Below are 24,088 nucleotides of genomic sequence, written 5' to 3'. Positions count from 1 at the left end.
TTATGTTTATTTTAGGCAAATATATAGAAGTGGAATTGCTGAATCATAAAGTAGACACATTTTAACTTTACTAAAAACAATCTTACAAAGTGATCGTGCCAGTTACACACTCCCCAGTAACATAAGGAGTTTCAGTAGTTCCACCTCCTTAATCTTTACCATTTCATATTTTCAATCATTTAAATTTTAGCTGTTCCAGTGGACATGAAGCAGTATCTCTTTGAGGGTTTAATTTGCATTTCTCCAATGACTAATGATACTGAACACCTTTTCAGATGTTTCTATTTTTATATCTTCATTTGTTAACTGTCTGCTTAAGACTTTTACTCATTTTTGTTTGATAGATATGTGAAGGATATAAGTTGAAGGAAACAAGTTTACTGGCACATTGAATTCTGAAGGCAATGGATATTTACTGACACATCCTGAATGGGTTTACAGTGGAATCCTTTAATGCATTCTGTCAATGGAAATCTGAACGACTCTGAAATAGGAAAAAAAAACCCTTGCACATATGATGTCAAGTAACTTTTAATTATATAAAACCAAAAATACAAAATTTAAATAACTTTAAATTACATAAAATAAACTTACATTTCAATAAGTTTAAATTTCACTTTATCCATTATGATTACTACACAACCACTTTGAAGGTCCGATTATGACTTCTCCATTGACCAATGTAGAGATCTTTTTGGTTAGAAGGCAAAGAAAACCCACGTCACTGATTCAGTTTGCCTAGGATTGAACCAGAAACCAAACCAGTGCCTTGCATGCTTAGGTGAGGTTTTCTGTTTCTGTGTTTAGCAGTAGATGATGTCAGAAATACAGAAAATACAGACACGTGGACTATTTTGGGGACTGCACGTGGGAGCACAAGCATGTGTGAGAACACCTATGGCTAGAGTCACAGCTTGGACATCTGACTGCAAGCGCTGGCGTGGGCATCATTTTTTCAGCCCAACCCCTAGCTCATAGCTGCAGTACTTCCCATGGCCTCTAAATCATTTTTGGTTTCGCTATTTATTTTTTAGGCAGATGTCGGGAACCCATTTCAGACCCACTGTGTCAGTCTCTGTGGGTGGTGCCAGCCTGCACCTTTGTCAAAATGAGCTTCGAGGTGATCCTAAGCACAACTTACATACCTCCCTTTGGCCCATCCTCACAGGCACGCCTGATTTAGTGTCTTCGAGCAGGCCAACCGCCAATTAGGAATCGATGGAGTTAGTGTAGATTGTATATTAATTTAAAGAGAGCCTCCTTTCTTCTTAAAAACGTAAGGAGCGGATCAGACTCCAGGTAGCGCTTGGTGGAATCTGTCAAAAGCGCGCAGAGAGGACCAAGGCGGGAAGCCAAGCCCCCTACCTGCGGGCGCGCGCCCGGGCCAGCCGCGCACGCCCGCTCCTTCCTTTGGGCGCCCGGCCTCGGCGGCGCGCGGGGCAAATGGAGTGGGTGCTCGCGGATGCGCTGCTCGCGCAGAGCCGGGACCCCCGGGCCCTGCTTGGGGCGCTGTGCCGCGGGGAGGCGTCCGCGGAGCGCGTGGAGACGCTGCGCTTTTTTCTGCAGCGACTCGAGGACCAGGAGGCGAGCGGGGGCGGCGGCGCGGGCGCGCTCCCGGGGGCGGCGCGCGAGGTCGCGGCCGGGTACCTGGTGCCGCTGCTGCGGAGCCTGCGCGGGCGCCCCGCGGGCGGCGCGGACCCCGGCTCCCCGGCCCGCCAGCGCCAACGCCTGCTGAGGGCGGCGGGCGCGGCCCTGCGCTCGTGCGCCCGCCTCGCCGGGGGCCCGCAGCTGGCGGCCGCGCTGGCCGAGGAGGCGCTGCGCGACTTAGTCGCCGTGGGGCCGGCGCCCGGCCTCGAGGGGGCCTCCAAGGCGGCCATGGAGGTGCTGGCGGCCGTGGGGCCCTGCCTGCAGCCCCGCGAGGACGCGGCGCTGCTGGAGCGGGTGGCGCAGGCCGCCCTCGGCCTGGCGCTGGGCGGGGACGAGGCGGGGCCGGCCGAGGACGCGGCGGCGCTGGTGGCCGGGCGGCTGCTGCCGGCCCTGGGCCAGTGCGGCGGGGCGGCGCTGCGGGCCGTGTGGGGCGGGCTGGTCGCGCCCGGGGCGCCCTCGGGGCCGGGTCGCGTCGGGCCGCAGCTGCTGGTGCTCAGCGCCCTTGCCGAGAAGCTGCTGCCCGAGCCTGGCGTGGTGCGCGCCCTAGCCGCGCGCGAGGCCGGCCCGGACGCGCGGCGCTGCTGGCGCTTCTGGAGGACCGTGCAGGCTGGGCTGGCCCAGGCCGAGGACGCCCTGACGCGCAAGCGGGCGCGCTACCTGCTGCAGCGCGCGGTGGAGGTGCCGGCGGAGCTGGGGGCGGAGTGCGCGTGCGCCCCCCAGGAAGGAACTGGTACTTGCCCCTTCCCCCCACCCCAAGGGCCCATCCCTGCCTGACTTTCTGGGAGGGAGTTCTTCTGCTGCCGACAGTCAGCTCCAGGGGTCATCTCCGCGATCCATACAGAATTTGGTTATTCTTATGGTTCCCAGAAAGCCCGAAAAACCTGGGGACCCTCATCTCAATGTTGTTCTTTGAAGTGATAACAAATCACTGCAATAGTCTGCATTTCCTCACCTTTCTGACCCACAGCAGTGAGATACTGCATCAGTGGGGTAATATAGGAAGGGGACTGAGCCCCTGCAGGATTTTACAGACAAAATTGTACCTATGTCGTGGTAGGTCCGTTCTAATGAAGGGCTAGAGCCCATCAGAGGGGTAGGAAAACTATTTGCAAGTACTGGTCGGTGAATTGACTCTTGAATGTTAGAATTTTGTCCTGGAAACCATCACACTCTTGAAATTTCTCTTGGTAGTTCTCTAAGCAGGATTTGTTCAGCATATGGGCCTTAAGTCGACCTTTTGAGGGTATTTTTGCAATTCATTGAAAAGAATGAAGTTTTAATTTTTTCTAACATTTTAAGCCTGTGTAGGAATAAATTCCCACCGCTTTATTGCAGAACAAGAGCAGATGAAATAGCAAGGCCTTTCAGTTTGGTTTGTTCATTGAAATATGTGAAAGTCATCTTAAGTTCATTTTGAGCTGTCAAAATCCAAAGTGGATTAAGTGATTCAAAACTGCCTCAGTAGACACAAAATTTCTACTTTTTCACCTGTAGCTGCCTACTTACTTATACTGGTAAAGGATTTTTGCTTGGCTGAAATTGTGAGATTAGATTTTTATGTAAGTTGAAAACATGAGATAGTAATATTTTAATGGTCCGTAAGTTGGTGATCATCCAATAAGAGTTGTCACTGGAAACATTTTTAAAATTACCAAAGTTAAACATGCATTTATTTTAAAGAGTCAATCCTTCTGCAGATTTAAAGAGAATGGTCTTTCCATGCTTGCCCCTCCCCCCTAGTTTCTTTCCTTTCAGAGAGATCAACCACTTTTACCTCTTTTAGCTGATTATTTTGGTATTTGCCCCTCTATCTTGAAATAATCTAGTTATATCATGAAATCCTTTGTCATACTTCTCATTTTGGTTAAGTGTGGGTTCAACATTTACAAAATTATGACCATGAAAATACTGTTCACAGGTGATGTATATAGTAAACTATGATGATTTTTTCCTTCCTGCAGGTTTTTCCTAGATTTGTGTCATTTTAAAATTTGTTTGGTTATCTCCATCCTTATCACTAATTCAGCCCCAAATTCTTAGTTGTCTAAATCTGCTGTACAGTCAGATCATCCGGCATTATAAGTTTTCCCAAAGTCTCTCCTAGTGTCCTCTTACAAGCTCAGCCTGGTGCACAGATAACATTCTTAGATCTGCCTTCACCATCATCCGGGGGATTCCCTTTACCTGAGTCCTGTGTTGGAGCTCTTGTTTCCTGGAGTTCATATCTTGTTTTTTGGTTTACTCATTTATTTTGTTGTACTTCATTTTCCATTAGTTTCCTAAGATAATTTTTTTCTGAGATAAAAAATTTTAAGACCTTGCATATCTGATAATTTTGTCAAAGGATCCTTAATTTCTGATGTTTTTATTTCTGCCCTTTCCATCTGACCCTTTTTTTTTTTATAGTTTTCATCTCCTGAAAGTCCCCATCTGTTCGTGCATGTTGTGTATCTTTTCTGCTAGATTCTTTAACATACTAATAATCTTGATTATGTACAAGTTCTATACCTGGACCATCACTAAGCCTGGTATTGTTTTCTATTTTATCTCTTGGCATTAGGACCACTTGACCTTTGAAAACTTGTCAAAATTTTATTTTATTTCTTAACTGCTTTTTATTTTAGTGGCCATCGCTTCCTCTTCTGCTTGGCCAGAGGCAGAACAGTTTGTGTGTCCTGTCTATTCTTGGGAGGCGTCCTGCCCTTTGGAATTCACAACACCTGGTTGCACTGCAACCTCAGCTCTCTGACGGGCACCCCCAAAAGCTTAGGCTTCTGTAGATTATCCAGCCTTTTCTCTTCGTTGGTATGGCAGTCCTGTTCTCGTGTGGCTTTCTATGTCCCAAGTCGGGGCCAAGACCAAGCATGTCTAGAGCCTTTGTTTTGCTCTCACATTTGATCATTTGATCGAAGGTTTGATTGGGGTAGAGTTCTAGCTTGGAAAACATTTCTGTTCAAGATTTTAAAGGTGTTGATCTGTTGTCTTAGAAGCTAGAGCTTCAGATGTTACCGGGTAGAAGTCTGGAACCATCCTGAATCGTGTTTGTTTAGATGTGATGTTTTCTCAGTGGAGGCTGTGTCCCTGGGATTCCGCTGTTCCAGTTTTGGCATGGGCCTGTGTACATCCTTGTGCTGGGCACTTGGTGGACCTCTTCGATCTGGAAATCATGTCCTTTGGTTCTGGGAACTTTTCCCAAGTGACTTTGCTTTCCTTCCTCCCTGTTCACTTTCTGTCCTCTTTTTGGATATTGGACCGCCTGGACTGGTCTTCAAGGCATCTTTCCTCTCCGATTTTCTGTGGTTTTGCCTTTTTGCTCCACTTCCTGGGTGATTGCCTCAACTTTATTTCCAGTCCTTTCTTTTGAGTTTCTTGTTTTTGCTATCAGTTTGTGTTCTCATGTGATCTTTTTCATTCTTGGATTCTCCTCTTTTTAATAGTGTCTTTTCTTATATCATAACTGCACTGTTTTCTCTTACCTCCCCTTAAAATATTCGTAAAAGTTTTTTTCTTGTTTAGGTTTTCTTTTTCCTGCATAGTTTTGTTTTTTCTGGATTTCCTTGTTTGTTTGTTTTAGTCTCAATCTTTGGAGGCTTCTCTGGATGTCTAGTGACCCTTAGATACCTGCTTGTATTTAAGAATATAGAACCAAAAGTCATGTTTAAAGCTCTCCATTGTTAGAGAATGCAGTATTTGGTAATAGTGGCGTAATTTTAAGAACTACTGTCATTTAGAAAGTTAATGAAGTTTTCTACTTTAGGAACTAAATCTTGGAACTAATTTTCTTCTTTAAACCATATTAGGCCCAAGTCTGTTTTGGTGGTCTGAGAAGAAAAAAGATGAGCTTCTAAAGTTTTGGGAAAACTATATTTTAATTATGGAAACTCTTCAAGGAAATCAGGTAAGTGTTTTCCTATATTAACAGTCCTATGTAGATGCAGGTTTTTATTTTCTTTTCTTCAAACATTTTGTAAAATTAAAAAAGACAAAAAGACCAGCTTGGATATAGCATAATAGAATACAAGTGTACTTTGTTTCCTGGCGTAGATGCAATTTAAAATTGAATATAAGCTTAGGAAATTAAAGAATACTTTCAGTTGACTTAAATTATCATTCAGAGAATTTGGTGTATTCGATCTTCTCTGACATTTACTTCTTAAGTGTTTGTTAGTTTTTAGTTTCTTGATGTTATGAGTAATCAACAGAAGAAATACACACAGGAAAATATTACTTAAAGTCAAAGGTAAATTATTATTAAGTAATTATTAGTCCTTTGAGTTTGTTTTTGCTTTTCTTTTCTTTTTAGTTTTTTCAGTTTCTTTTTGTCTTTGCATATGTGGTCCTGAGAATGGAAAGTTGAAAAATCATTTTCAGTTGACTTTGAGTTCGTGTTTTTAGCATCATGGAATTTTTTAATTGAGAGGAATCTCTTAAGATTACCTAATGCAGTGCGGTGGTTCTCAAACAGTAACAGTCCTTAAAGTCTCCCAGGTGGCTTAAGTATAAATTGCTGGGTCTGGTACCCCAAGTTTCTGATTCAGTAGGTCTGGGACGGGACCTGAGAACTTGAATATTTTACATGTTCCCAGGGGAAGCCCTGTTGAAGGGGTTCCCAGTCTGTAAGCTGCAGGCCACTCTGGGGCCAGCCGTCTGTGGAGTCGTTACCAGGTGTCAGTGCAAACGCACACTGAGCGCAGTGTGGCCTGAAATGAGGAATTACTCACATGTGCTAAATATATATGCAGATGCTTGGATTAGGAGTAGGGAAAGCATTTCTAAAGTCGTATGGAATTTTATGGTTTTCCTTAATCCGTAGATCTCTTAAGATCTCACTGTTCAGAAATTCCGATTTCCCTTTAGTTGGAAGGACGTAGAAATTGGCCTCTGGCATCTACAGCGCAGTCTAAGAGTAAGGAGCACTGAACTCTGAGTGGCTCTGCTTCTAAATGTGTGACCCTGAATGACTTGAGTGACTTAATTGTTTCAGTATTTTTCCTCCTTGTGTAGTGGTATTATCAGCCCTGCCTGTTTCCTGGGACCGTTGAGGATCACGCGATGTCCTTTATGCTCAGGCCCTAATTGTGACGTGACTGTAACTGTGTTCTGGGTCATATTTGTTAGCTTTGCCACGCTCCGTCTCACAGCCCTGAATTCATACAGTTGAAAAACTGGGCAATCAGGCACCTTCTGCGTATTTCTTATGCATAGTGGGGAGGTGGGGGGCGGGGAACAGAAGAGCTACTGTTATATAAATAGATGAAAAATTCTTTTAAGTTTTTAAAGGTGAATTTTCATTTCATATGGCTTTTTGCTTTTGTTTTCAGATACATGTTATAAAGCCAGTTTTACCAAAGCTAAACAATCTGTTTGAATATGCAGTGTCAGAGGAAAATGGTAATACTTCCATTTTGATTTTTTCTAGCATTTCCAGTTTTTCCCCTTGATTTTATAACAAACGCTGTTTATTGTGGAGGATGTTTATGAATAAATGAATTTGCCGCCACCAAGAGCCAGCTGTTGACATTCCAGATACATACCTTGTGGGTTGATTGTAATATTTTTTTCTCACTCAGCAGTGTATCCAAATGCATTTACCTATATCCTTAAATAGTCCTTGAGAATTTAATATCAAGTGGCTGCAGAGTTTTCTATAATTTAGAGGTATGGTAATTTTATAAGCTTTTGATTATGAAAAATTTCAGACATTTATAGAAAACGAGTTGATATGATGAACCCTCATCACCCAGCTTCCACAGTGAGTGGCTTGTGGCCAGCCTCTGCCTTACACGTAACCTGCCTTGAATGATTCTGAGGCACATTCCTAGGCAGCACATCATTTCATCTGAAATTATTTCAGTATATAGCCTTAAGGGGTAAGGACTCTTTGGTAGTGTTTTAATGATGGCATATTATGCATTTTTAATTTTATATTTTAACTGCTTTCCATTCTTATTCTCCATATCTCTGTTTCATTGTTCGAGTTGCTTTCTTGGGGTTTCAGTTATTGCTCTGTAGGTTGGACTTCTTAGGAAGAGAAAATTCCAAGGTATTGTTTTAAATTTGGTTTTAGGTCCTTAATCAGTACAGTATTATGTGAGTATTTTAGGAGAAATTAAATGAAGCCCAGAGAGCTTCATAAAATTATTTTATGAAATTAAGTTTAGGTCAGTGGAACAGCTAAATGCAGGCTGACGGTGTCTTGTATTCACATGAATGATAAAGTGCTTCATGATCGTGTTTACACATGAGATTAACCTAGGTAAGTGGCTTGTAGGGCCTGCTTTAGGTAATTACAGCTTTAACGGTTTGAGCCCTTAGGGACTGAGCTCTACTAGCTGATTGCTGTACTTGTTTTCTGATACACTGGGGTTTTTCTCAGACCGTAAGAATCTACAGTCCCACCTGGGGCTAGAATTTAATTCAATCCTGTTGTGACTTCACTTACGCATTTACTATTAAAACGATTCTCTTATTACCATGTTTTGCCCTCAACTCTTGGCAAACCAACTCAAATAGCAGTGACAGATTTTGAAAAATTAACCATTGCCGAAGAACTGAACAGCATCTTGCTGTAAATTACACACACACAAATGGATTGATTTATTCATAGAATGCGAGAGCTGAAAAAAATGCTGTATTTTTAAAAATAGAACTAGATATTTCAAAAGAGTTAAAGTATCTCTAAAGTGCATATAGATTTCACTTTTTATTTCTCACTCATTTACGTATTTGCTTAATAGATGTTCACTTTAGTGTCCAGAGCATCCTAAACACTGGGCTAAAGTGGTGAGACAGACATGCTGTTCTGCACTGGATTTTTGTCTGTTTTCCATGAACCAATAGTTTTGATCATAAGTCCCATACAAGAGGCTGAAATGAACTCTCCAGGGAGCGAGGCCACGCCCTGGAGAGGGCAGGCAGGAAGGGCCTGCCTGAGGAATGACGTGGAAATTGAGGAGAGGGATCTGGGTGCAGGAGTCCTGAGACCGGACCAGAGGAGCAGACCAGGGAGGCACAGGATAGTGGTGTGGGGTGGGGAGTGTAAGGCTGGGACAATTGTCAGGGTCAGTTCCTGCCTTGTTCTGATTCTGTTACGAGGTTTGAGAAGCCACTCAAGGGTGTTCAGCAGAGGGGAGAGAGTTTCAGGTTTCCATATGAGAAACAAATGGGAAGTAAGGTGAGAGAAAAGTGGACTGAAACCACCCCAGATCTAAGGTTCCAACCTGCATACGTAGGGTAACATTTAACTTTTGTACCCTGTAGCTACCATAGCATTTGCTTGCAATCTTTCTAAATAAAACTATCTGAAAATGGAATACTGAAGTTATTTTGGCCCCTTAGTAATTAGATACTCTTGGATGTGATTAAAAAGAAACTCAAGTTCGTAGCGGTGTGGGGAAATTAATGTTTGTGTGTGTGATTGTTTATGAATATATCATCCACTGTGAAGGGACACTGTGTGAGAATCAAATGTCAGTGCTGTGTGTTTATTTCCACAGGTTGCTGGCTCTTCCACCCATCCTGGCACCTGTGTATTTATAAAAGAATGTTTGAAAGTGAAAACAAAATCCTGACCAAAGAAGGCATTACCCATTTTTTGGAGCTGTATGAAACAAGGGTTCTCCCATTTTCACCAGATATTTCTGAGGTAATGACAGCGATGCCTTCCACACATTGCCTCTGTCAAAGGATGAAAAGCAAAGGCATCCATTGTAGCAGATGAGACCTTCAGAATAAATACTAGGGCTCTAACATTATGAGTAACATTTTACAGATTTGCGTACATCAAATCCTATTTCTCTAAACTCAGCTATCGTACTTGGAAAGACTTCCTGTAATGTAGTTTGTCGACAGGCTGCCGGCCTCATGACCAGTGTGAAAAAGCAGCTCTTTGGTGTCAGTGTTCTGAGCAGAAGTCAACAGCATGAAAACTGGGCCAGAAGCTTGTCGGTGGTCCTGTTCCACGGTCCTGAGTCTCTGAAGTCTTGCTGCTTGTCCAGTGATGCTGCTCCTCCAGTTATCCACTGTATTGAGCATACGTGGCCTTTTGAGCTGTGTTATTAGCGTCTACACTTCCATTTGTCAGAAAGCACCCAAAGCAAAGAGATTGTGACGATCACAGCTGTGCTTTCACGTTTTATATTATGGTGCCTGTGAGCCATACGATCACTGACTTGGGGATGGTAATTGAGCCCCCCTTTAGAGGGAGCCTCAGGAAACGTCCCTCATCGTCCCACTGCGTGGACAGTGCTGGACTAGGCATCGTTCCCTCCGTTCCCCACCTCTTGCTCTCCTGTGAGCTTGCTTTTGTCTAGTGATGGTTTTGAGGATAGACTTCCACATTTTCCACCATGTGTTCCTCCTTTGGATTCCCTCCTTCCTTCTTAACATGTGTATTCTCTTCTCAGTCTTCCGTAGGTTTTTATCAGGTGGGGAAATTAGGTATTTTGTCATTCTGGTGGAATTAAGGCTGTCGCAAGCTAACCTCCAGCAGAAGAGATGAGCTTTGCTTATAACGGCTCTTCTGTAGCCTGTGTAGGATGTGTGGGTGGGGCAGGCTGACTTTGCAAAATTACAGTTACAACTTAACACCAAATACTGTTTTCCCTTTTTTTTCTTTTTTTAGTTTATTGTTGGACCATTGATGGACGCACTTTCAGAGAGCTCTCTGTATAGCAGGTAAACACGCATAGTTTTCAAGCAGCCGTGCAGTGATATGTGTTTCATAGACAAAGGTAACATGAGTGTGACAGTGACAAGGCTGTTTAATGCATTTGGTGCATAAGTACACGTTGCCTCACAGACGTCCAGCTCTTCCCTGCCATGTCATCCCTTCTGTGTTTGTTACTCCTTTTGCCTTTTACTTATATCAGGTGTTCCTCTTTTCTTTTCATTCCTACTTGGAAACCTTCTGTTCCTGGGCTTCCGGAATGAGTATCTCACAGAGCTTCCTTTCTTTCCTTCACTCCTGCCTGGTTTCCTCCCTCTTGGAAATTGTAGTGGTTTGGGCTAACCAATGCTTAACCCCGTTTTCTTTCGATTTTGATTCATAGAAAAGTTGTGAGGATAATATAAAGATGCTCATTTGCCTTTTACCCACTTCCCTACATGATAATGTTTTATCACATTTGTTTAATCATCACCTCTCTCCCTCTGTGTGTGTATGTGGTATGTGTGTACATCTGTTTCTTAGTTCTGTCCCCAAGCAGACGTACTCATCTGTATCTCAGTGTCTGTCCATTGTTCATCCATCCATATTAAAAACCATCCATTAATGCACCCACTTCCAGAGCAGCACCAATGGCCCATTCTAACTTGCACATTTCCATATCTGATGGGGCGGCCATTCTACAGAACACAGCATTTATTTCCCACCTTTACCCTTTGTCAAGGTTGATAATGAGAAGAGCTGTTCTGTGGCTTGCTAGAGTTTGGAAGTTTACAGTCTGGGGATGAATTTGCTGATCCCGTTGCCCGTAGCACAGTGAGTGAGAGGATAGTGGTCAGCGCCCCTTAGAGGCTGGGGGCCTGGTGTCTGTGGCAGTGCTGGGCACCTGGTAGACCCTGGTCCACATGAACAGTGAAATGGAAGCTTGGCTGTTACCATGTTGCTCGTGTCATGAGTGAGGTGTTAGGCCACCAGAAGGGAGGGCAAGTGGGATGTCTACTTACACTTTTTACTTTGTAGTTTTTTTGGTCAACAATTCCCAGTGACTATCTTAATCATACGCAGTTCTGTGCTAGGCACTTTGGGAGATATAAAATACGGGTAATACCCTTCCAGGAGCTCCCAAGGATTTCCTAAAATCATCCTACAGTGATGATCTGAGGAAGCAGTCAGATGTTCATTAACTACATGGCATGAAGGTCCTTAAGGTACCACACATCAGCAGAGAATGCACAATAAAGCACCACCCCTTTGTTATCTCAAAATGGTTTAATTATGTTGATTAAATCCAGGGTAGGGAAGAAATAGCCTATGAGAAAGATCTAAGATTATTGTTTGCAGATACCAGAGGCCAGTTACCCTTGGTATTTATCCTGTTTTTGTTTTTTTTTTTAAATCTGCAACAAAAGAATGGCTTCCAACAGTAAAAAGTGTATCTTTTACCTTAACTTTAAAAAAATATATATAGCTGCATGGTTATCAGAATCTCTACAATATAGTAGAATACTTATCTTACTAAAAGGAATGAAATTGAAATAATGTGGTTTTTTTTCCAACAGCCTTTTTAAGATACAATTCACATACCATGAAATTTATTCTTTTAAATGGTTCAATTCAATGGTTTTTCGTACAATTACAAAGTTGTATACCCATCACCACTAATTCCATAGTATTGTCATTGTCTCGAGAAGGAAACTTTGTGCCCATAAACAGTCACATCACATTCTCCGTTTCCCCAGCTTCTGTCAGCTAATTTACTTTGTCTGTATTCTAAACTTTTCATATAAAAAGATTTGTGTATTTGCATAATCCAAACATTTCATATAAGGGAAATTATATAATGTGGCCCTTTGTTTTATGTTTGGCTTCTTTCATGTAGTATAATGTGTTTAAGATTCATCTGTTTTGTAACATGTGCCCATATTTCATTCCTTTTTGTGGCTGAATAATATTCCACTGCAGAGATACTTCACATTCTCTTTATCCACTCATCGGTTGGTAGATGTTTGGATTATTTCCGCTTTTAACTGGTATGAACAACTCCTTTGAATATTCATAGAACAAGTTTTTGTATGGACATAATCTTTCACTTCTCTTGGTTATATACCTGGAAGTGGAATTACTGGGTCGTATGGTAACTCTGTGTTTAGCTTTTAGAGGAGCTGCCTAACTGTTTTCCACACTAGCTGCCCCGTTTTGCATTCCCACCGGCAGTGGATGTGTTTAGTTTCTCCATGTCCTTGAGGACAGTGATTACTGTCTGTCCTTTGGATTAGCGCCGCCCTAGTGGCTGTGCAGTTACATCCTTATGGGTTTGATTTGCATTTCCCCACATGATGTCTGATGGTGTTGAGCATCTTTTCATGTGCTTATTGGCAACAGTGTTTCCTTAAAACTTTTTATTTCAGATGGTTTCCTGTTAAAGTTTATTCAGAGGACAACAAGTAGACATTGGTGCGCTGTCCCCATTCTGCTTCTGTCTAAGGCTTTGGCAAACATCCCAAGATGTAAAACTCTGGGTATAGAAGGCCTTCTTGCCTTCAGGTAATTTACTCTGAGTGTGTTCACATATGCTTATTTGTCAAAACTTTTTATTAGTAAATTTTGTTTTCTCTTCTGCTTTATTAACCCATAGTGAGTGGTTTTAGTTAAGACTGGCATTGGCATTTTTTTAGCTCTTAATTTTATATAAAAAAAAGTAAATAAAAAAACTATTACTTGTATAATTGAACTTGTTTTGTTTTACGAATTACTAATTTAAATATGTGCCTAATTTATACATATATACTAATATATGTACTAATATATAATATATGAAGCTGTAAGGAAAATATATAAACTAATGTAGAATAATGTATATTAATGCATACTAATTTAAACATACCAACTTAAATATATTTATATAAATTAAAGCAGTAATTTAAATTATTAAAGACTAATTTAAATATATTAAATTTATATAAATATATACTGTTGGATTTTGACCACTTTAAAATAGTAAGTTGTTTTTATTATAATATGTAGGAAACTAGAGATAAAATATCCAATGGCAATATTAATTACAAAGTATTTGAAAAAATGTAAAATTCTTACTTTGAAAGTATCTTCATTTATATTCTTACTTTTAAAAGAGATTTATTTCCTATTAAAATTGAGCTCTGTTCGAGGCCTCAGTGGAAAATAGCAGCTTTGAGACACTCCTGGCGGTGACCTTCTGCATTAGAAAGTGTAGACGGTACCAGCCCAGGTGTCAGTGCTCACAAGTGCTCAGAGTGGTCTTTGGGGCCATGACGTGCCTGTGTTTTCCTGGTGTCAGGGACGCCCTCCAGAGCACCACGGTCACACGTCAGATTCTGCTGATAGGGGCGGCCCAGCGCCGTCTCCTTCAGACGGCCGTGGGTCTGGTGGATGTGGTGAGTTTGTCTTTTCGCTCGTCTTAGCTTCAGTTTACAAGTCTTTCTCAGTGGGTGGGTGTTCATGAAGGAGTTAGCTCGACAGGGCTGTGCTGCTGTCGTTAGAAAGCCCGGGGCGTCGGGCTGGCCCTGGGCGGCATCCGGGACCTGGGCCTCCGGGGGGGGGGGGGGCTCCCGCTGCCCAGCCCACGGCAGAGCGGGCTCTGCGCCCCAAGTGCTCGTGCGATCGGTGCGGCTTGTGCTCAGCAGCCGTGTCCCTCCCGGCCGCCTGGGACCCTGGCACGTGCTATGTAGAGGGCGTCTGCCCCCAAAACCCCTGGGCGCCGGGTCTCTGAGCTCCCCTGGTGGACACTGTGCGAGCTGGTGGGGTAACTAGGGAACGTGCTGGGGGAGGGCTGTGGGTGGCTTTCATCTCGTTTCCTCAGTGTTTTTCTCCACATCTTCCAGTAAACTGACATTCAAGGAATGCGTACTATAGTCTGCAATTTTTACAGAGCCCATTATTGCTGAGAACAGCGCTCAGCAAACTTTCTTTTGTGAAGAGCTGGACTGGCATTCATTTGAGCACTTTCAGTCATACTGTCCCTGTCACAACGACTCAGAAGCAGCCGCAGACCATTTATAGATAAATGGGCATAGCTTTGTCCCAGTAAAACTTTGGACATGACGGGCTGTGAGTGGCTTTGCCAACCACAGCCCCTGGCTTACAGCCAGGTATCTTAACTGTGGATGTGCAATCTTAGGTGAATGAAAAGGTGTAGGTGGGTTTCTTAAGGCAGGGGTCATTTTTGTGGCTTTGAAAAGTAGGATTTACTTTTTAAAATTTATTTATTTTTATTGAAGTACAGTCAGTTACAATGTGTCAATTTCTGGTGTACAGCACATTGTCCCAGTCATGCATATACAGACATACATTCATTTTCATACTCTTTTCTATAAAGGCTAATTACGGGATATTGAATATAGTTCCTTCTGCTGTACAGAAAAATTTTTTTAATTATTTTTGCATATAGTGGCTAATACCTGCAAATCTTAAACTCCCAAATTTATCCCTTCCCACAAATTCACTTTTGATTTAAGGAATAAGTAATTTCTTACAGGATGTTTTCGTTTTTGCCTTTAGATTGTGACCATCTTGTCTCTAAGATGGTAACCTTGATTTTAAGGGAAGCAGATTGACAAAGTCATTCATCTTTCATTTTCAATAATGGTTGGTCATTTGTTATCAGTATCTTCACCTTAAAAGTTGGATAACATTTTCTTTTTAAAAAATAGCTTTTCAATTAACTAATAGTGTTCTACTTTAAATAGTATGCTAGATTACTTTTACACTGATTTCTTATACAGTTAAGAATTTTAAATGATTAATTTTTTCAAACTGTCCCCAGGAGAGAGTGTCACTGTCAGACATCTCAACTTTTCTCATGTCTGTGAGGCAAGAGGACCCCTTAGGATGATGGACTTCACTGTGGACAGAGGTAAGATTGCAAATAATTTAATGATAGGGTCTTTGAAAACTTTGTGAAAAAACTCTTTCTACTAGAATTCATTTCACATAAAATATAGTGATTGCTTTGTTATCTATCAACAGAGATTTTAAAAAATTGTTTACTTTCATTGAGTGGACTTAATTAATAATGCTGCTAAGAGTCTGGCAGACAATGGGAGACAGGAACTGTCTGGGACAGAGAGAGCCCTGTTTAGAGGAGAAGGTGGTGTCAGTGCACAGATCTCGCTTCTGAGTGAGGTCTGCGTTAGGAATGGTGATGGTATTAGACTCAGAAACAGTGAGTAGTGCAGACTCGTCTTTCTTTGTTTCCGTTCGTTCACTGCACTTTGATCTGCTCAAGGTCCCAAGCCTGACGCTTGACAAATTCGTGATTCTTCCTGACTTTTTGCATCGAATTCACCATGAAACCGTCAGTCTCTTTCCCCTTTTCCAGCTGTTGCTCTAGTGGAGCCCCTCCCCTGGTGCCGCCTCAGCTCTGGGGGCTTCTTCCTCCCCAAGAGCCTCCTCTGCTCCCCGCATGAGGCAGGGCCTCAAGTCCCCCTCCTCCTCCTCTGCTTGGTTTTGAACAGGGGGTGGGGGACTCAATTCATGCTACTGAGGTTGGCACTTCTCTGTTACAGACTCGGCTGAATTCTAATGTGTCCTCTATAGGTTATATACTTCTTGAAGACAGGAACCTTTTTTTTCTCTTTAATTTTGTATTTCTCCAGTGCCTAAGAGACCACTGTGACTTGGGATGTGATTATTTCCTATAGAAAGCATCTCCGGCTTCGGGGGCACAGAGAGAAATGAGAAATCAGGTTGAACTCTGTTAACACAATGCAGGCACAAAATAATGAGAGTGTAGAGTTAGCGGAATGGCAGAGGGGGTGAGGAAGGGGCTACCTGGGGCCTTTAGAAATTTGAATATCACTTTATTTTCTTGATCATAGTACATCTAATTAGATGGAATCTGAAAAATTTGAAACCGTGGAAAGCAAGTAAAAATCACCTGTAATGCCAACCGTCAAATCCATATTTTTTTTAATTCTTAATTTTTTGAATGTGTATATTCTCACTCTTGTTTTCTCACTATATACATTTATTTTAAATGATGTTTTAATACATATTGTATTTCTAAGCAAATTAAGATTATACTGTTTTGAATTTTATTTTTCATCTTCACATACATTTGAGTATTTTACAGCATGTTGCTAAAGAATTTTCCAGTATGTGATATTTAAAAATTCAGTTGGGGGGAGTAATAGCTGAGTGAATACAGCACATGCTTAGCATGCACAAGGTCCTGGGTTCAAGCCTCAGTACCTCCATTAAAAAAATAAAAACTCAGTTGATTAACTATTTTAGAGTTTATTTAATCAGTTCCATTTGTTGGACTTTTGCTTCAAACCTTATTTCATCTAGAAATGTGTACAGCTAAAAGATAAGGATTTTAATGGGTCTAAGAAACAGACCCTTCTCACACCTAAAAATGTTAATTCATTTCTTGATGTCAAATATTCAGTATTTAAATTTCTCCAGATGTTCAATTAATTTTTTTTCTGTTTGTTTTTTGCATTTTGTGTGTTAAGGTATTCAGTTTTGTTAAAGTACCTAAACAGGGTCTGTTCATTGCAGTGATACATAAAGTTTGCACATTGTGGTTAATCCATCCAAAGCTTATCTTGGTATCTTGTGTGAGCCGTGAGGTGTAAATGAAGAACAATGTGTGTAAATGTTTCAGACTGTGCTTAGCATGTGTTCAGTATCCACTAAGACTCTTGTCTTTTCCCCTTGGTTTCATCAGGCAGCTGCTTGTTTTGTTTGTTTTTAAGGAACCAGCCCTTAGATTTCTTTCTTTCTTAATTTCTCAGTTCTCTCATTCATTCATATCTGTTTTCATTTTCCCTACTTTTACCTTCTTTTAATATGTCTTGCTGATATCATACTGTCATCATTTATTGAAAATTCAATTGCACACCTTCCGCACACCAGGCTTTGTGCCAGGTGTTGGGAATGCAGTGGTCAGCAGATAAAGATGCCCTGTCCCCAGGAAGCTTATAGTTGAACCCAGACTTTAATTCCCTTTGTTTAATAATACAAGCATATCTATATACAGATAGACAGGTGTGTGACTGTAGATATGGCTGTTTTTTGTAAATTTTGCTATAGAGTCATATTCCCATTATTGTGTAAATCTCTACTGTATAATGTTGAATCATGGAGAATTGCTGATATTCAGGATCAACACAGGATCAACCCAAAGAGGAACACACCAAGGCACATGGTCATCAAATTGACCAAAATAAACAATAAGGAGAAAATATTAAAATCAGCAGTAGAAAAGTGACAAAAAACATACAAGGGAACTCCCATAAGGCTATCAGATGATTTTTCAGCAGAAAATCCACAGGCCAGAAGGGAGTTGCACGATATATTTAAAGTGATGAAAGGGGGAAACTTACAATCAAGAATACTCTTTCCATCAAAAACTTCACAGATAAACAAAAGCTAAAAAATTTCAGCACCACCAAACCAGCTTTACAACAAATGTTAATGGACCTTCTCTAGTCATCAAACCATGAGAATAGAGAACAAAAAGAACAACAAAAAGACCTACAACAGATTGCTTTGGCTGTTCAGGATCTTTTGTGGTTCCTTGTAAATTTCATAGTTGTTTGTTCTAATTCTGGGAGGAGTGTTGGGAGTATTTTGATGGGATTGCACTGGATCTGTGGGTTGCTTTGGGGAGTGTGGCCATATTGATAGTGTTGATTCTTCCAATCCAAGAGCACAAGAGATCTTTCCCTTTCTTTGTGTCATTTTGGTTTTCAGAGTATGATAACCTCCTTGGTTAAGTTTGTTTCTAGTTTATTTCTAGTATTTTGTTGTCTTTGATGTAGTAGAAATGTCTCAGCGAGTTAAAAATGTCTGGTTTTTGAACTGAAAAAAAAAGTGAATGAAGGGCTGCAGGTGGCAACATATCTTTTTTATGGATGAATTGTATTCCATAGTGTGTGTGTGTGTGTGTGTGTGTGTGTGTGTGTATATATATATACTGCATCTTCATTATCTAGTCAACTATTGATGTGCACTTAGGATGCTTCCATTTCTTGGCAATTATAAATAATGTTGCTGCTAATAGCAGGGTGTATATATCTTTTTGAATTAATTTTTATTTTGTGGTTGGCTTTATTCTTTTGATAACTATGTAAGTTTAAAAAGCTAAAGCTCTAGGCATTCTCAGAAACAATGAACAGTACATATAGGTAAGTTTTCAAAATATATCTGCAGTAAAAAAAAAAAAAAAGGGTCTATCAAGCCATGAGAGACATGGAAGAAACTTAAAAGGCATAATACTCAATGGAAAAAGCCAGTCTGAGAAGGCTACAAACTGTATGATTCCAACCAAATGACATTCGGGAAAAGGCAGCTACAGAAACAATAAAAAGATCATGGAGAGAGGGATAGAGGGAGGGAGGGATGAATAGATGGAGCACAAGGGATTTTTAGGGCAGTGAAATTATTCTGTGTGATACTATAGTGGCTACATGTTATATGCATTTGTCAAAGCCCACAGAACATAGAATATAAACAGTGAGCCCTACTGTAAACTATGAACTTTGGTTCATAATACTGTGCCCATGCTGGTTCATCGATACTACCAAACATGCCACACTGATGAGGGATGTTGAGGCTAGGGGAGTATGTATGTTTGGATGCAGTGGACTGTGTGTGAACACGCTGTATTGTCTGCTCAATTCTGCTGTGAACCTGAAACTGCTCTAAAATAATAAAGTCTTTTTTAAAAAAAGAGAATGGATTAATTTGTGATATAATCTTAAAGGACAAATTATTCAGGCCTATAAACAGATTGAATAGCATATTCAGTTAAAAACATGTGTCTTTAAAAACATTACTTAGAGCAAAGGAGACAGACATCAAAGTGCACAGTCTGATTTATTTCATTTTTATCAAGTTCAGCCACCATCCAATTGATGGATACATGTCGTCAGAGTTTTATGTTTCCGATGAAATGTGACAGAGATGTATATTCTGTGTTCATGGATGTCATTCAAACATATGGTTCATACATTGACTTTTGGATACTGTTGAGGGTTAGGAATTTGAAAACTGTGTGAAATCATAAACTTAACATCGATACATTTCACTATATATTTATTCTATATAGAGATAAACACAAAAAGAAAGAGGTACGAAAAATCACCATTGGACAGTAAGGGAGAGAATGACACTTTGGTTACAACCCCTCCCCCGAAACAGCCCCTCCCCCCCACACTGGTAACTGACCCATCCGGGATGTCAGTTGCTGGCTGGGTTCCGGGTGGAATGTTGGGGTGCCCCCCCGGGGCTTGTTGTGGCTGGGGCTCCACAGTAACCAGGCAGAGCCCTGGGAGGGTCCGTGCCATGGAGGGGCTGCTGTCCTCCATGGAGCTTGGCTTTGGGCTGATCCTGAGGGAGCTGAGCGCGGGTCTGGTGTGGCTGCTCCCCGATGGCCTGTCTGCTCAGCTCATGCTCCAGAGCCTCCAGTGGGAGACACTGTTGAGTCTCCCTGTCCTCACCTCCTTCCTGGCTGTCTTATTTGGCTGCAGGCTCACTCACTCTGTTAGAAGTCGCCTGTATCACAGACACGAAAAGCAGCTGGCAGAAAGACTGGCTGCCCAGGTCGAAATGAAGTGGCAGCTCATTGACCGGCTTTACGCAGGTAGACAGGAGTGTGCCAGGGTGGAGACAGCTTTGAAGGACGCCGGGCGAGAGAAGCAGCCAGCAAACATACCCGGCCTCGCTGCCGCTTACAGACGCATGGTGTCCGTCAACCTGAGTTCCAGGAAGGAAGTCGTTGTGTCATCGAAGAACTGAGGAAGGAGATCCCTGCAGTCGATTCAAGGGGAGATGGCGGAGGTGCAGAGAATGCTCGCGTTCCTGGAGGAGGTCACCACAGGCAGCACATCGCGAGGGGCTGTTCCCACCGAGCCGGGAGGTCCGGCGCCAAGCCCTGCTGGGCCCTCTCCCAGGAGTGGGCCCTCATGCCAAAGCCACGCTGCGCCCTCCCCTCCACCCAGGCCTCCCTGGCTGCCGGGCTGCGTGCGCTCACCCGGTCAGGTCTCCTCCTGCGCTGCCCTGAGGCCAGTGGATGGAGGGCAGTCCCCTCCTTTGGACCAGAGTCCCTCCAGCTGTACCCATGAGCACAGCCGTGAACACCTGCATGGTCACCTTCTACGTCTCCAATGTATCCGAATTCCCAGAACACACCAAGGAACGTGGGACTTTCTCGGTATTCACAGACTGCTTGGATTGTCTCTAATTGGCAGTGAAAGAAATGTGATTAAGAGATTGATCTTTAACTCAGTTTGAACCTTCCTTGCACCCCATTTCTCAAGGCAGGTTTAGTAACTGTTATACATCAGCTGTATAAGAGAAATGTATATACAGGTTTCTGTACACAAATATTGCAGTGTAATTTGATAATATGTGTAGTTTCTCAGTATTTGCTTTTAGTTGGCCATGATATTTTTTCTAGAGTTAAAATCTTAAAAGTCATCAGTTTAAGCTAAAGAAATGTTTATTCCTGAGATCTGTATTTAAAAAAAAAAGACAATGTCTTTGAGATGATAATAGAGTATGTTTGTAAGAGTTTTATTGAATAGTTATATTCTGTTGTAATGACAGATATACTTAAAAATAAATTTGTTAAATTGCATGGAGATTGTTTCTTTTTCCTGCAGTAATGCTGCAGTATGAGTTTTCTGACCAGGAAGTAATCCACCTGGACAACTTGCGGGAACCTCCACACCCCTGCCCCTCCTGTCTCACTTGCCATCGTGCACTCATACCTCAATGGAAAGCCAGGGCAGGGTTGGGGTTTTCTTTTCACGCATAACTAAGTTTTAGGCCCGCATTTAGTACCTTATTCACAGGCGATGTGCTCTCCCTGTGGAGTGGGCGCAGAGTGGTTTTGATCATGACAGAAGGGACGGAGCTCATAACACTTTTTTAATGGAGGGAATCACGTGAATAAACGACAGAGGGAGCACCGTGATGAGGTGTATGACATTTCCTTGAATTGATTAAAAAAATTCTGCTTGGGTTGGAGAAGATAAATTAAAACTAAAACGTAGTCCTGTCTTCCTGTTGGGGAGGACAGGGTGATCCAAACACATTCCAGGTGAAACAGAAGCGATGGTGTTTCAGAGGTGACACATATAAGTACAAAGAGGAGAAGCAGAAGCAGGGGAATGTGGACTGGTCTTGGCAGAAGTGGTCCTGAAGCCCTCTTCCAGGAAGGGACACCTGAGCATGAGGGACACCTGGAGAGAAGCTCTGTGGGTTGAGGGGACAGTACAGGTGATAGCTCTGAAGGCATTGTCATGGTCACACTGTGTGTGAGGACCAGTCAAACTCAGTGTCTCCGGAATGCAGTGACAGATGGGAGGCCATGGCTGTACCTCAATGACCTGCCCTTGGAGGTGCTGTCTCGGGAAGGAGGAGCCCCGGCTTGGAGGGGGAGGGAGCAGGAGCGACTCAGCCTGAAGCCTCCGCTGCCTGGAAGCAGGGCCTGGTGTCCTTTCTCAGAGCTGACTTGTGGAGCTGGAGGGGCCGGTGGGTGAGGCCAGGGGCAGGGCCTGGGTGTGTCACGTAAAGAGGCCTGGGTGACATGTGCTCCGGGGAATGGAGCAGGGGATGCTGTGGCAGGAAACCTGGGGGACAGGGACTCGAGTGGCCCTTCCCGGCCCCATGGGTCACTCTTAGATGCCCTGAAGGCCTCCACTCCTGACCTGGCCTCCTCCCTGCCTGAGGTGTCAGCTCCAGTCTCTCTGGAGGCCCTGCTTCCCAAACAAAGCTCACACTTGATAAAGAGAGCACAGATACTAGAAACTGCAGCCAACGCTTTAAAATATGCTTAACTTGTGTTCCAGAACTTCCACTTATAGGGACAAGTCCTAAAAACTAGAGAAATGTATGGATGCAGATGAACCCTTCAGTATAATTATGAGAGTAAACAAGTGGAAATGGCCCAGCTGTGCACAGCTGGGGCTGCAGAGCGGACTGTGGTGTGCGGCCACTGATAAAGCCTAAGGGAGAAGGGACGACTGCATGTCCACCTGTGGGGACATCAGGTTACCGAGGAGCACAGCCCAGGAGCCTCCTCACCCATCCCCTCTTGGGCACACACACGTACACACACACGCATGCACATACGCACACCACTGTACTTTCCAAGGGAAAAGACTGGAGAAATGGAAACTGCTTGTTAAGGACAATTCTTTTGTTTCAGGATTTTATTTGATTTTATCTTATACTAGTTTTAGTGATATAGACAGACAGGGTTGCATAAATATAAGGCCTACATCATTGTTACGTGACTTGTATACATTGGGAAGTGACTATTGCAATGACTTTAGTGAATATCCGTCTCTTACGGATACAAAATAAAAGAAAAAGGAAAATATGTTTTTTCTTGCAATGAGAACCCTTAGAATTTACTCCCTTAATAACTTTCATATAAAACATATAGGAATGTTCATTCTACTTATCAAGATGTTTATGACATCCCTAGTACTTATTTATCTTATAACTGAAAGTTTGTACTTTTGACCACTATCATCCAATTCCTCCTTCTGCCTCATGTAACCTTAAATATGATCTCTTTTTCTAAGAGTTTGTTTTACAAAGCATAATTGACCTACAACACTATGTTAGTTCTTGGTGCAGCACACCATGATGTTCCTGTGCATTTCAAAATGATCATCTTGATGAGTCCATTTACCATCTGTCACCATAAAAGGTGTTACGTTCTTATTACCCATATTCCCCACTCCGCACACTTCATTCCCACGACCTATTTATTTTGCAACTGGATGTTTGTACCTCTAGGTCCCCCTCACCACCTGTTTCTGGCTTCCCCATACAACCCTCCTTTGACAAGTTCTTGCATGTTCTCTGTATCTATGAGTCTGTTGCTGTTGTGTAGTTTGTTCTCTCATTTGCTTTGTTTTTTAGATTCCAAACAGAAATAAAATAAATATTTGTCTTTCTCTTTCTGACTTATTTCACCAAGCCCCTCTAGGTCTATCCATGTTGTCACAAATGTGAAGATTTCATTCTTTCTTTTTAGCAAAGTAATAGACCATCATATACATATACGATATCCCTTTAAATCTATTTATCTGTCAGTGGACATTTAGATTGCTTTCATAACTTTAAGTCTTTAATCCATTTTAAATTTATTTTTGTATTTGGATTGAAAAGGAGGACAATTATTTTTTGGTAGAAGGAGTGTATCTTCCTTTCATCTTCATATTTAAATTCTTATTTTACTAAATAAACCTTAAGTATCTTGTCTATAACTTTAACAATATGTGTATGTACTTTATTACTTAATACATTAGACATAAATGGAAGCATTTGATATATGACTTTAGTATTTTTATAGTATGCACATTAGTAAAATTTAAGCATTGTCTATCCAGGAAAGTACAAGAATTCTTAAATGTCTCATTGACCAGACATTTCTTTTAAGGTTTCTGGTTCTCATATCATACTTGGAAAAGTGGTCCCTATCCCTATGTAATAAGAATATGTCACACTGGGCTTCATGTTTACACGTGTTCTTTGTTGTAATGTGGTTTTCCCTAGTTAATTAAAAAAAATGCTTTGGTAATTCTAAGTCTTTTGTGATTCCATATAAATTTTAGGAGTATTTGTTCTATTTCTGTGAAAAATATCCTGGGTAATTTGATAGGGATCACGTTGAATCTGCAGATTGCTCTTGGTAGTATGGCAACTTTAACAATATTAGTTCTTCCAATCCAAGAACATGGATATCTTCCTGTTTCTTTAAGTCATCTTTAA

General features: G+C 42.0%; 1 long non-coding RNA gene across 1 annotated transcript; it reads left to right on the top strand.

Annotated features, from left to right (window-relative positions):
- The first annotated feature begins 2,313 nt into the window (after positions 1-2,313).
- Positions 2,314-20,836, top strand: LOC140699694 (uncharacterized). Its single transcript, XR_012077941.1, has 8 exons — positions 2,314-2,377; positions 5,448-5,545; positions 6,969-7,038; positions 9,144-9,292; positions 10,271-10,323; positions 12,721-12,856; positions 15,114-15,203; positions 19,828-20,836. It is a non-coding gene; the product is annotated as an uncharacterized lncRNA (long non-coding RNA).
- The last annotated feature ends 3,252 nt before the right edge of the window (positions 20,837-24,088 follow it).

This window comes from Vicugna pacos, chromosome 11 (genome assembly GCF_048564905.1).
Source record: "Vicugna pacos chromosome 11, VicPac4, whole genome shotgun sequence".
Taxonomy (NCBI): Eukaryota; Metazoa; Chordata; class Mammalia; order Artiodactyla; family Camelidae; genus Vicugna; species Vicugna pacos.
The sequence above is the reverse complement of the archived record's forward strand: the minus strand, read 5'-3'. Positions and strand labels throughout refer to the sequence as shown.